The sequence below is a fragment of the Sander lucioperca genome, chromosome 16 (assembly GCF_008315115.2).
Source record: "Sander lucioperca isolate FBNREF2018 chromosome 16, SLUC_FBN_1.2, whole genome shotgun sequence".
NCBI lineage: Eukaryota > Metazoa > Chordata > Actinopteri > Perciformes > Percidae > Sander > Sander lucioperca.
Genome location: NC_050188.1, coordinates 30,835,206 through 30,847,494, shown reverse-complemented (window position 1 = coordinate 30,847,494; position 12,289 = coordinate 30,835,206).

Here is a 12,289-nt window from a genome sequence, read left to right as displayed (position 1 = left end):
TCTAATGGGCAGCTGTGTTGTCCATTTTGTTTTTCAAATCACTCTAAACGTTACTGTGTACATTATTCTTTACTGTGAATGATATGTGCGCTGATTTTCCTGTCTATTTTGTGTACTTGCTCTCGTACTTCTTTTTCATGAATCATTTCTTTTTCGTTCTTAGATTTTTTTTATTCAGAAAAATATTTTTTCTCTTTTCCTATTGTTTTTTTTCTTAAATCTTCTCTATTTCATAATTGTCCTTTAATTTATCCTTTTCCGTTTTTATTTCAGCTTTTTTTTTTGTTGTTGCTCTCAAGTTTTTTTAAATAGTTCTCTATGGTTGCTCTTCTATCATCATTTTGTCTTCATTTCTTTGCAGGCTATTGTTTTTTGTTTTTTTTCTACATTACATTACCAACGTAGCCTAATAATCAGTGTTTTTTAATGTTCTGACTAGTGTATAACTGTTGGCGATAGAATTTATATTAATTAATTTATTTTCGTGGTGGTATGTATAAATATTCTTAATGTTATATGACTTCCTTACACCTGTAACTTTGGGCTATGAAGGCTCCGCGCCTGCCTGTGACATATTGTTAGTAGCCTAAGTGCTGGGAAAGTGGGCTGAATGTGGTCTGTATTGGTGTTGTTAGTGGTTTTTCCATGGTAAACAATAAGTACAACAAAGTGCATCAGCCTCATGCTTCTGAGAAATATATGAATTGATATTAAACCACAAAACACATCCTAAACTTATAGTTTACCTTTTGTAAAGTGTTTGTGACAATAGGGTCCAAAGTGGACGTTCTGTTCCTTTGTTTTCAGTTCATATTCTGATGTGAAAGCCATGTTAAATCCAGCGTGAGTCGCCAGCTCCTTTTCCCAACACTTGGGCTACTGACAGGAGTCAAACCTGAACTCTTCAAAACGAAAAACTGGTATATTTCCACTCAACAGACCGATTCATGTAAAGGATAATACGGAATAGGGGAAGCAATACAATATACTGATCCTCGCTGGAAAAGACAAAAAAATATACTGTAAGGTATATATAGATATAAATATATAGATATATTCATTAAAGTTCTATATGAAAATTGGGTTGTGTCATGTGAATTATTGAGTTCTGTGTTGATGCACCAACAACTTCAAGGTGTCAGTTTCTCCTATGACTATAGGTGGAAATCAAGGGGGGGTTAGGACCCACCCCATCTGAGGGTTGTCCCCCCCTAATACAGATGATACTGTGTCATTTTAATTCATTATAAATTAAAAACTATGATTTTGAATCATGAATCCTCTATATTAGCGAATATAATGTTACCTAGCTTGTGTGGTAGCTAGGCATACTATGTAACTTTTCCCTCTTCGGTCCCCCTACAGGTTGTCTCATTGGAACTACAGCTCGCACGGCTGTAGTTACAATGAGACAACCTGTAGGGGGACCGAAGAGGGAAAAGTTACATAGTATGCCTTTAATAGCTTGTTGGATAGTTGGTTAGCTAACTTGCTAATTCCACCCAACATGCTTTCACTGGTTACAGAAAATGAGCCGGCTGGCTAGTTAGCTAGCTTTTTTGCTTGGGGGTTCAGTTCTCAGTTCAGCATCATCCGTATAACTGAAAAGAATCACTTCATCCGATGTTTGAAGTGGATTAAAAAGCCATGTCAGCCTACTTACTGGAGTTCCACAACTACACATATCCTCTACAACTGTATAATTGTGGTTGTATTGTGTGTGTCCTCTTCGAAAATTGCTCTTGAGAAATTTATGTTTATTGTCCCCCCCAACAGTTAGATGAGATTTATGCCCATGACCATTATAAAAATGATTCATATGAGTGTTTGAGATAGATAGATAGATACTGTGAAAAAGAATAATTTGAAAAATCTGACCTAAAAAAGGAAACGGAACAGACAGGCAATAATTAAGACTGTGCTGTGTCTTAATAATGCTGAGACGTCTTCTCTGGAGAAAAACACAGGGAGGGACTGTCCCAGGGGAAATGTAACCGTTTTTAATACCGCTGACAATAGATCTGGTGGCAGAGCACAGTGGAGACGGAGATGTGTTTGGTTGAAGCAGCGAGGAATGTAATTTTGGTGTCAAAGTTTTAATTAGTTGGCCTCTCTTTCTGGAATCCTCCTGATGCTACAGTGCTGTCTCCGTGTCTTTGTGCAGCAGGAACAGGCAGCTTCTACTGTACAAAGTGAACGTTTGCCCCTGCATTTCTGCACCATGCAAAGACACAATAATCCAAACGTTTCTGACTGCAGTGACTGACATTTTCCTATGAACACCTGCTTGTTCTTCTCAGTTCAACTACTCTGTTTCATGACTGAACAGAGACTACTGCAGTGAAGAAACTTGGTGAATCTGACATTATATAATACATCGAGGAAAGGGAGAGCATTTTATAGATTGTCTTCCTTTTTTTCACAGCCACATAAGGAAGCCATATGCCCAGGGAAAGCAGGTTGAAACTGATTTTTTTCTCTTAAACAGAAAGCTCAGATACAGCTGCATTTTTTAAATTGTGAGCATCATGTCAATGTGTTGATCATTAGGAATAGGTAATCACAACATCAGTGGTGTTTGATTGGAAAGCTATTTTGAGCATAATTAGGGATGAAGCGATGCAATCTTTGTCAACTCAGCTGTTTGGATACAGAGTCAAAGATCTAAGATGAAATGTTCCCTTCAGAGTAATGCAAAGTCATTAAACCAGAAAGATTAAGGTGGCTGATGGTTAGACTGGTTAAGTTGAACTGTTGGTCACGGGGCTAAGGTTAAGGTTGGGGTTCGTAACCATTAGCTGTGCTCTCATTAAAAAAGCTAATTTAAATGTTTAAAAAAAAACTGAAGAAGCTGAAAGTAATTAAATAGTTTAAAGTAAGCAAGCAGCTCATTGTGTGCAGGTTTAAACGAGCCGTCAGGACTTTCGTACGGTTGTGATGTCACAACTATACAATATACGTTATAGGTAAAAAGTGCCGCTACAGTGCCGTTACAGTCATTCCCCGGCTACAAGGAAGGTGCAGAGACACCAAGAGCACAGATGCAAAAGACTGGAAAACGCTGACCAATAAGAGACGACTGAGCTTTTTCAGGAGGAAGGCTGAAAAAGACAGGTGCTAAAACACGTTTCAGACTGTATGAGAATAATTATGTTGTTGTTAAAGTTCTGTTCTTTTTGAACATTAAAGCATGTAAACATGTTCTAGTAGAAACACAAAATACAAGCCTGAACCTGAAAATGAGCATAATATGGGACCTTTAAGAAAGCTAAACACGACATGGTGTACAGCTTTACTGCCAAATATGTCGATATATGAAACTGTTTTCAAACTGCAAACAAGGTCAAGTATTATCTTAATGTAAAGACTACGGAATGAGCAGGCTGGAACACTAATGAGCATGGACACGAGGAAGTAAACCTGGAAGAGAAAAAATAATCATTTCTTGATGTATGCATATGGTGAGCTACCTTTGATGGGCTCCATCTTGGAGTTATCCATGGCCCACATTGGTGGATATGTGCGAAACGAAGAACACATAATTGCGTGTTTCCCCAGACAGTAATCATATCACCATTGCGTGACCGATGTCCAGCATTTAATGAAACCCTTCACAGCGGAGCGATGTCTACACTGGGGTTCTCCCATGGTGCACCTGGCTCTTCTGTATTATTATGTCTGCACAGTTGTCGCACACACAGTACAATACGATAATAGCTACCACCTTGTGTCAGCTTTCATGAGTCAACAGGAATCTGCCACCTGTGAAGACATTCTGCATTTTAATTTCCTCTCTTCATTCAGTCTGATGCTCGCTGTCCGGCTGTCTCTCCTCCCAGGGCTCTTTGGTGGTAAAGAGTGCAGGCCTGTAGTCACTGATAACGGCTCCAAGCTCGCTGAAAGACGTCCATATGCCGGTGGGGAGGTCTGTCAGTCAAGATTACACTCTCATTTCCTCTTGTCCTCAAATCCTTCCTCACTCCCAGAGAAAGAGATCCCACGGCAGGAAACCTGGGCAACACTGTCTCTCATGAAGACTCAAACACACAACGAACTTCATATACAGGTTCACACATTATTTCTGTTTCAAATGATTTCAACATTCATCTTATAAATCTTGAAACTGCAGACTACAGGTATTTCTATTAGGATATGACATTTAACTGACAAATGCCATCTCGTGAATTCCAACAAATGTATTTCTTGTGTATTGCAGGAATTCTACTCTTATAAATTAAAACATAATGTGACATTAAACATTTCCATTTAAACAAACAAAATCACAATTTAAGGATACATTCATTCATGTGTAGAATCTGGATGTCATGGTTGTGGTTTTCAGTTGTGGTTTTATTTTGTCAATTCCCCTGTGTGGTACTGTTTCCCTGTTATTTGTTCATGGGTATGTTTTACCTGTGTTCTCTGTTTTGGTTTCCTAGTTCCATCCTTGTGTATGTTTTCATGCTTCAGTTTCCTGTTTTACTTTGTAGTCTCTTTTTCTCCTGTGTCATGCCTTGTTTTACTTCCTGCCTTGTGTGTTTTCCCACCTTTGTGATTGTCTGCCCCGCCCTGATGTGTTCCACCTGTTCATCAGCCCTCTTGTCACCTGTCCCTCGTTACTACCCCTGTTACCTTGTGGTAAGATACCAAATACTTGATTGCGCTCAAAATGGTACTACTGTTTCTTCTTAAATTATAATGAAATGTATAGAGAAAAACAGTAGCCCAATGTGCCCATGAAGATTAAATTTAGTATGATAGGAAAAAAAGTTTAAAAAAAATTCCACAGAACAGCTGAAGACATGAAAGGGGCGAGAGATGCAGCAAAGGGCCGGAGGTCAGAGTCAAACCCGCGGCCGCTGCGTCAAGGAGTAAACCTCTATATATGTGCGCCTGCTCTACCAACTGAGCTAACCCCGCCACGAGAAACAGTAACATTTTATGTTTACACCGATTTTGAAAATGTCTTCAAATTCGTGCTGAGGCAAGTCCAGAGAAAAGGGAAATTCACAATTTCAGTTGCGGCAACAAATGGATTAACACTGAATCACTAAGTAAGTAGCTTTTAGCAGTGGAGCCATTATGAGTTCAAAATCACAGTTTAATGTCTGTAATGCCTAATTTTACCATCAACAACAGTCTCTCTCTCTCTCTCTCTCTCTCTCTCTCTCTCATGATAAACTGTTTAGCTATATATACTACAGTGTGGTAGAGGCTGTGGGGAGGGGGGACATGGTGTGAGGTAGAGTCAGGTGTTTGGAGACATCAGTTCATGTTACAGTACTGTGTGATTTTAGACAGATCCAAAGAAGTGTGTCGAGGCATATCAAAGTTTTAGTTGAAAATGTTTTCATTGGTCAAACTACTGTAAATATAGGTGGGTAGCTAAAAAGTGGAGAAAAAGAAAAATAACGCTGAATTTGAGGTTTTAATCCTTCTTGCATTCCTGTCTGATTTTAATCAGTGAAGAGCAGCATATTCAAGTGTTTGAATACATCATGAAATATTTGCTCCTTTTTTGTTCTTTAGTAAATGTTCAAAAACAAATGTCTAAATATAACTTTCAGGGTGAGAGAAAATTTCAAGGCAGGAGATAATGGTGTAATAACAAGCTTTATTTTCCGAGCTGTAGCTGTGAGAACCTTTTGCTTAAATAGGTTGGAATAACACAACATTAACTTTTTATGAGCCAAGAAAAACACATTTGTTTTCAGCTTCGTGACAATGCTTTTTTTTTTTTTTTTTTTTTAAATGGTTTAGTTGGCTTTAGAAGTAAAAGATTTTTTACAACCCGGAAAAAAACAAAACATTTAATCTTTAAATTAAGAAATTCAAAATCTCCTAATTTGGAGATACTTTTTTTTTTTTTGGACAGCAGTTTGGAAGAGGGAAGTGAAACACGATGCGAATCAGGCACAACATTTAGAAAGCACAGGAAGATGATTGTATATGTTTATACGTTTACCTGTATTTGTGTGTACAACTCCTCAAACAGTCACATTGTGGGGACCTACCTGCAAGATAAGGATAAATATGTGGTCCCCACAAGGTTTAACTTTCAATTTCAGGGTTAGGGTTAAGCATGCAGTGGCCGGGGTAACGGTATGAGCTTCCAGGAACTCAAAGACTACACATTAAACAAAGTTTAATTAATTCATGTAGCATCAAGACTCTCATGCTCACCTAAAGCTACATGAAGATTAGCAAAATGACATGGATCATGCAAAAATAATAATACCAAAATTAGATAGATTACAGTGAAAGTTTGCCCTGACCTGTGTAAATACACTGTATGTTTGTTCTCTACTGTACTGTAGGTCTATGGTTGGAGCCCTGCCTTGTTTGTGAGTGTATTTATTTATAAAGACATCTGATATCCACTCACACATGAAGCTGTAGTTGTAGATGAGCTTTAAAAGGTGCAAGAAAATCTTTTTTTAGCTCACTACTTATTTTTTAATTTACGACGGATGTGTAGACGTGTGTGACAATACTAATTTAACTGCGTTGGACAGACGTGCAGTAATAGTGTCTTAGAGCTGGACGCTGTTTTGTTTGAGTTGGACCGTAATATCCATTTGGCTGTGTGTTCACTGGTGTAACTGTCAAGAGACCAGTTAGGAACGTCCAACTAACCTCCCCCACACACTTCTGTCCTGGGTTTAAGCCAATAAAGCTGCAAATAGTTAAGGGCTTAATATCAGTTTTCATACAGCCGTTCCTTGTCTGGTTCTCATATTTATAGGAGGAGTGTATTTTCTTTCCGGTGGATTGAATGACATTAAGTGTGTATTGCTTTTAGGAGCTGGCTCAAATCCAGGTCTGATTGTGCACACACTGTGCAGCATTAAAGTATTAAATAATCAAATTATGTAGAGCAAACTAGTGTAAACACTGAATAAAAAAGCATGTAACTCATGTAACTTTCAAACAGTGTTACTGTGCAGAGGTCACTGACATTCAGCCAGGTCAGTTAGGTCTGGCACTCAGCACCGTGATATGTGAGCAACATGAGACAGGTTACATAGCTCTAAAGAGAAAGATCGTCTATCCTCCATCATTCCAGTGGAAAATAAATGCTGATTCATTATTAGACATGACAAGGGGAAGGAGCTTTGTAACAGGAACCGCATATGTCTCAAAATATTTAGACTGTTCTTCTCATGGTGTTTCAACCTTTTTGCCAAAAAACAACATTGATATTGGAGAAAAAAAATTAAATCATCCAATATCTTGTTTGTTTGTTTTTTTTACTTCTTCGTTGTTTTGCACATGGTAACTATAGACTTTATATAAGTACAAACATAACAGATGACTATGACATAGTTTAGGAAAGCTTGTGGATATGGTAAATACATGATGGTTAAGGTGTGGCAAGGTTAGGGCAACTAAAACCCTTTGTTCAAGTGAAAGATCATGTTTACAGTTTGAATAAGTGAGAAGATTGTCAACTAACGTGTCTGTGACGCAAACTCCCCAGCATGAGTGTCGGATACGTCACATACCCATCTACCACCCTGGCCATGGACGCATTACTTACTACGCTGGCAGATCTAGGGACACTGGGCTTGGTATTTGCTACCATATGTTTTTATCCCACCAGTCATCAAGTTACTTACTAACACGACTTACTGTTGGATTATGTGGGTTGTATTTACAATATTTACACTATATTGGAACTTAGGCATTTACTCTAGCAGCAATTTTCTCCCACGCAAATTCTCTCTCTTTTGCAGCAGCCGCTGTGTTGCTTCTTTAACGAAATACATGTTCAAACTCGCTGTATGCTGCCTTTTTATAGTGGTGGTGCACACGCTTAACTCTTAGTGGACCTACTCCAAGTTGATTGAACCAACTGAAATCAGCTGTTCTGGAACCGAAAACTCAGAGTTTCCCATCTCAGGTTAAATCAACTCAGAGTTCAGGGTTAGACTCAGAATTTGTTAAACCTCCTTCCTGAAACGGGCCCCTGAACTTTATATTGATGTTTTGACAGGCAGCGGGACACTAACGTGTTTTCTTGGTGGCATCACAAGCAGACAAAATGGCTGACATAAAATGGCTGACGCAGTGATGGATTGTTTACTGATAGACCACTGGAACTAGCCAGTTTGAAAGATTTTATACTTAACAAGCTCACAGTGTCCAATTATCCCTCAGATCAACATGACAGCTGCTGTGAGTAAAAACACAGGGGGGAGGAGGAAGTGGGTTGGTAGCCCACTTTGCTGACACAAAACAAAAAGTTGTAGGTTCAACAATTTGAGATCTGTGCTCAATTAACTTTACTACTTCTCATATTAATTTCAGGAGGATCTTTTGATTCTCTGCGGTGCGTTGAAGTGGATTGGATGACGTTGGGAAGGTATGACGTCAGGGGTTCAGATAAAGCAGGTTCAAATTATGCTCACACACTGTGAACACACGCCGTGTGCCTTACCATATTTGTGCATTCCAGCACAAACAGGGAAGGTAGGCTACGTCACGTAAGTAAGCGGACACGTGTATTTGAACAAGTGAATTTGAGTGTGTTTGTGTGCACAGCTTGTCTCCAGGTTTGTGTTTCTCCTGCCACGTCAGTCCCTATTGGCCACGGTCTATATTTAGCCAGGAGGTCGCCGCCAAACAGCATGGGAGACGCTTCAGAGAGACGTGAGCCTGGAAGTAGGTCAGCATTGTGACTGAGATGTGCTGTGAGCAAGATATCAAGAACCCAACCAGTAGGAACGTTAGCACAAGAAAAGGAGGGTGGAAGAGGACCAGAAAACCCTGAGTCAGAGCAATTCAAACACATTTGCAATCTTCTGTGTCATACAACTATTCCACAAGTTGACCAAAGTCCATGAAATGGTTGATTGATATCAAAGTAACAATGATATTGATATATCACTGCATACCTGTAATTTACTTTTCATGCTGCCTTTGGATGTTGTTGGAAATATCAGACTTATGACTTGAGCGTTCATGACTTGTATTAAGAAGAAAATAAAAGGCCCATGCTGGTGGTCTGGCAGTCTAACTATGTACTGTATCATATAACGCAACATCCAGAGTTCAAATTTAGCTGGGACCTTTGTTGTATGTTCTCAGCCTCTTTCCCTCCTCTTATTTCCTCCTGCTCTTCACAGTTCACTCTCTTATGAAGGTGAAAATCTAATATTCAAAAGATTATCGTAAGGAAAGTTGGAATTTCCTATGATCATCAAGTAGCTGAGATGTGATCTTTAATTGGCAGAGAATAGATGGAAAATGTTTAAAAATGACTAATTGTTTTTTTTAGTTTTTTTCATCATAGTTTGAATTCAAATGGTTAATTTCTTTATAACTTAGAAACTTTATTTAAAAAGTATATGTTGCAAATATATTGGTATATAATAAGAAGTGGGTGTAGTGTATCTGAGTCTGGGCTTTATATTTAGTTGATATTTTTAATCCCAGTGTGACACACAGGTCTGGTGTTAGACGAAGAGTATTTGTTTCCTTGTTTCATTTAGCCTGTTAGGATTTATTACAAAGAAAACAGGAATTGTGCCAAGCCAGTTTGGCATCGTTTCCACTCCATTTCTTTATTAAACACATATTGTACGTAGCTCGTTGTGGCTAAATCCAGATGGTACTTTCTTTGCAAAAATGTTAAAGTTTACCACAGCTTCTCCACTACCTTGCCAGCTGATACATTATTAATGTCCCACCTGCTGTCATGGGTCAGCCAGAACAGAGATGGCAGCAAGGAGTAAAACTAACCAGCTGCACAGAGGACGGAGAACAAGTCCCTGCAGCACCTGAATCCAATCTGTTTTAGCCTTGTATTTAAAGCCCTGGGATGTTGTTGCTCAGTGCTTGTTTTTGATTTTTATTGATGACACTGTGTCACTCTGTCTGTCAAGTAGCCTTTTGGTTTTAGAGCCTTGCCTCTGTTTAGAAGTTTACCCTTTCATTTTGACTACCGATACAAACACCTGTCACTTTATATGCACCTAGCACCCCATTCAATTAGACTTTCCTGCACTTGCTGCTACATTAAAAGCTGCTCAACAACCATTAGGTTACATGGCACACATGGGCTGACGGGGAACTCCTTAATTGGGCAGCTTTGATAATGTGTTACTATAGCTGTGTTTAAAGAAGTTGAAAATAAGCATATGTCAGAACTGCTACTGGACTTTTTATGAGTTTGGGACTAGTTTACTTGCAGAGATTTGTGAATATTTCAGAAATACATAATGAAAATTCTATATGAAGACTAATTGTTCTGAGTACTGGTATTTTGTTAAGCTTCCTCAGATTTAAGACTTTTTAAGACTTTTTTTTTTGTAAGACCATTATGAATTAAATTTAGACCTATATCACAACATCAAAAAATTGGAAAAGTAAATGCAGAGTCACAAATTACTTGCAAGTAAATGAATTTATTCAAATCAAACATAGTGCTTGGACCAGGGCTGGAGTGCCAGATACTTGGCAGAAGTGGCTGATGGCTGTCGTTTGCTGGAGACCCTTCACAGCAGTTAGATGTTTCTCACTTTTTGCATGAGACTCCAGCGCCCGTAAACCCAACATTGCCAGTTTAATTGCTTTCTTGCATAAGAAGCAGTACATTAGGCTTTAAATACGTTGTTGGCAACTGGCTTTAACCAAGCCCTAAATTCAGTTTTTATAAGCCAGGTATCGCTTAACTTGCACTTCCCCATACCTGTATAATAGAATCCATTTTATGTCTGTGGGACAACCGGAAAGAGACTCGCGCCAATAACACAAAAGATGATTGGCTGCGATATAAGTTGCACGTTGTCTCATTTGTAGTCGTAATACAGCGAATTATATTTGGACGAGTGAAAGAACTACAACAGAATCAAAATCAAAGATTCTAAAGCGCTGCAGGAGCATTTCAATGAGCATCAGAGGTAGCGTTACAAAGAGGTAGGAAAATAAAGACCTGTTTAAAATTATTTAAGAACTAGAACACCAATACCAATACTTTGTAAGGCCAAACATTTTGATTTAGACATTTTCTACTTTTTTTATATTGTTTAAGACCCTGTGGAAAACCTGGTTTTACATTTAAAACTGATACAATTCCAACAAAAACCCAAAGAGGACGTTTCAAATATGTAGCAAATAGGTGAATTTTATCTTCTCAAAGTGGGACGGTTCTTAAAAAAACGCTTTTGAGAAGGCAGCGACTGTAAGCCGAGAACGTGTTGAGAGTGCAGAATAAGAGAGAAATGGAACCTGAGAGAGGATTACATTAAATATTCATGTCGTGTTTAATAATAAAATGAAGTCATTCATACTCAATCGATTCAGACCAAAAAGAAGTAGAGACGGTTCCCCTTCCATTCAGACATAGAGGCACTTTGTTCTAACATTACTCATCCAAGAAATATTGAAGATAAAAACATGGCAGCGTCTCACACTTTTAGCTAATTTAACACTGTTTACCTACTATCTAACATAAATCTTTACAATGATTTCTAGTTGTATCAATTTACACAATGTAGCACCTAAGTTACACTTAATTTAAAGGCCTCTTCTTGCAGCAGCCCTCTTACCCATAGATTACGTTCCCATACAGCTAAATTGCATTATCAATTCCGTTTCGAGGGAACCTTCTTTTGTCGTGCATTACGTTCGTCTTTCATGTATCAGGGAACCGCTGTTCTTGTACAGTGTGAAACCAAAAGTCAACGTTGACTTGTTTACGTAACATACTGAAACTTTTTTCACTTTTTGATGTCTGTTACATTCAAGCCATTGCCAAATGAGTTGCTACAAAGGTTATTAAGACTATCAGCTCCACACAACTCTATCTATATTTCTCAGTATGGCTACGTTCAGAAGATTGTGTCATCCGGCGACTCTTGAGTGAAGATAATTACCTCTTCGGAAGAGTCCATGTTTTTTTAATCCCCCGGATCCTCCTTGGCTACTAGCAACTGCGTGGAGGAGGGGTTGGGGGCGGTGCACGATCACGGAAGGCTTGTGTCGTGTGGACACGCCGACAGTTTTGTTATTACTTAGAATTCCTCATGGGGCGATAGAAACTATGCACTATAGCTTTAAAGAATAACTACAACTAGTGCTTCTACCCTGGAAATTCAAAAAATGCATCTCTGAAAAAGGAGCAAAAAAGATCTGCACCTGTAGTTACTTAAATTGTGTAAAAACGTTAACCAATCACTGCAACGCAGTCCACTTGAAAAGAACCAGTGAAATGCCTCCTTGCCCCGCTGTGCGTACTCTACCCCGCCCATGTACGATCCTGAGCTCAAGCATTGCTAACAGTAGT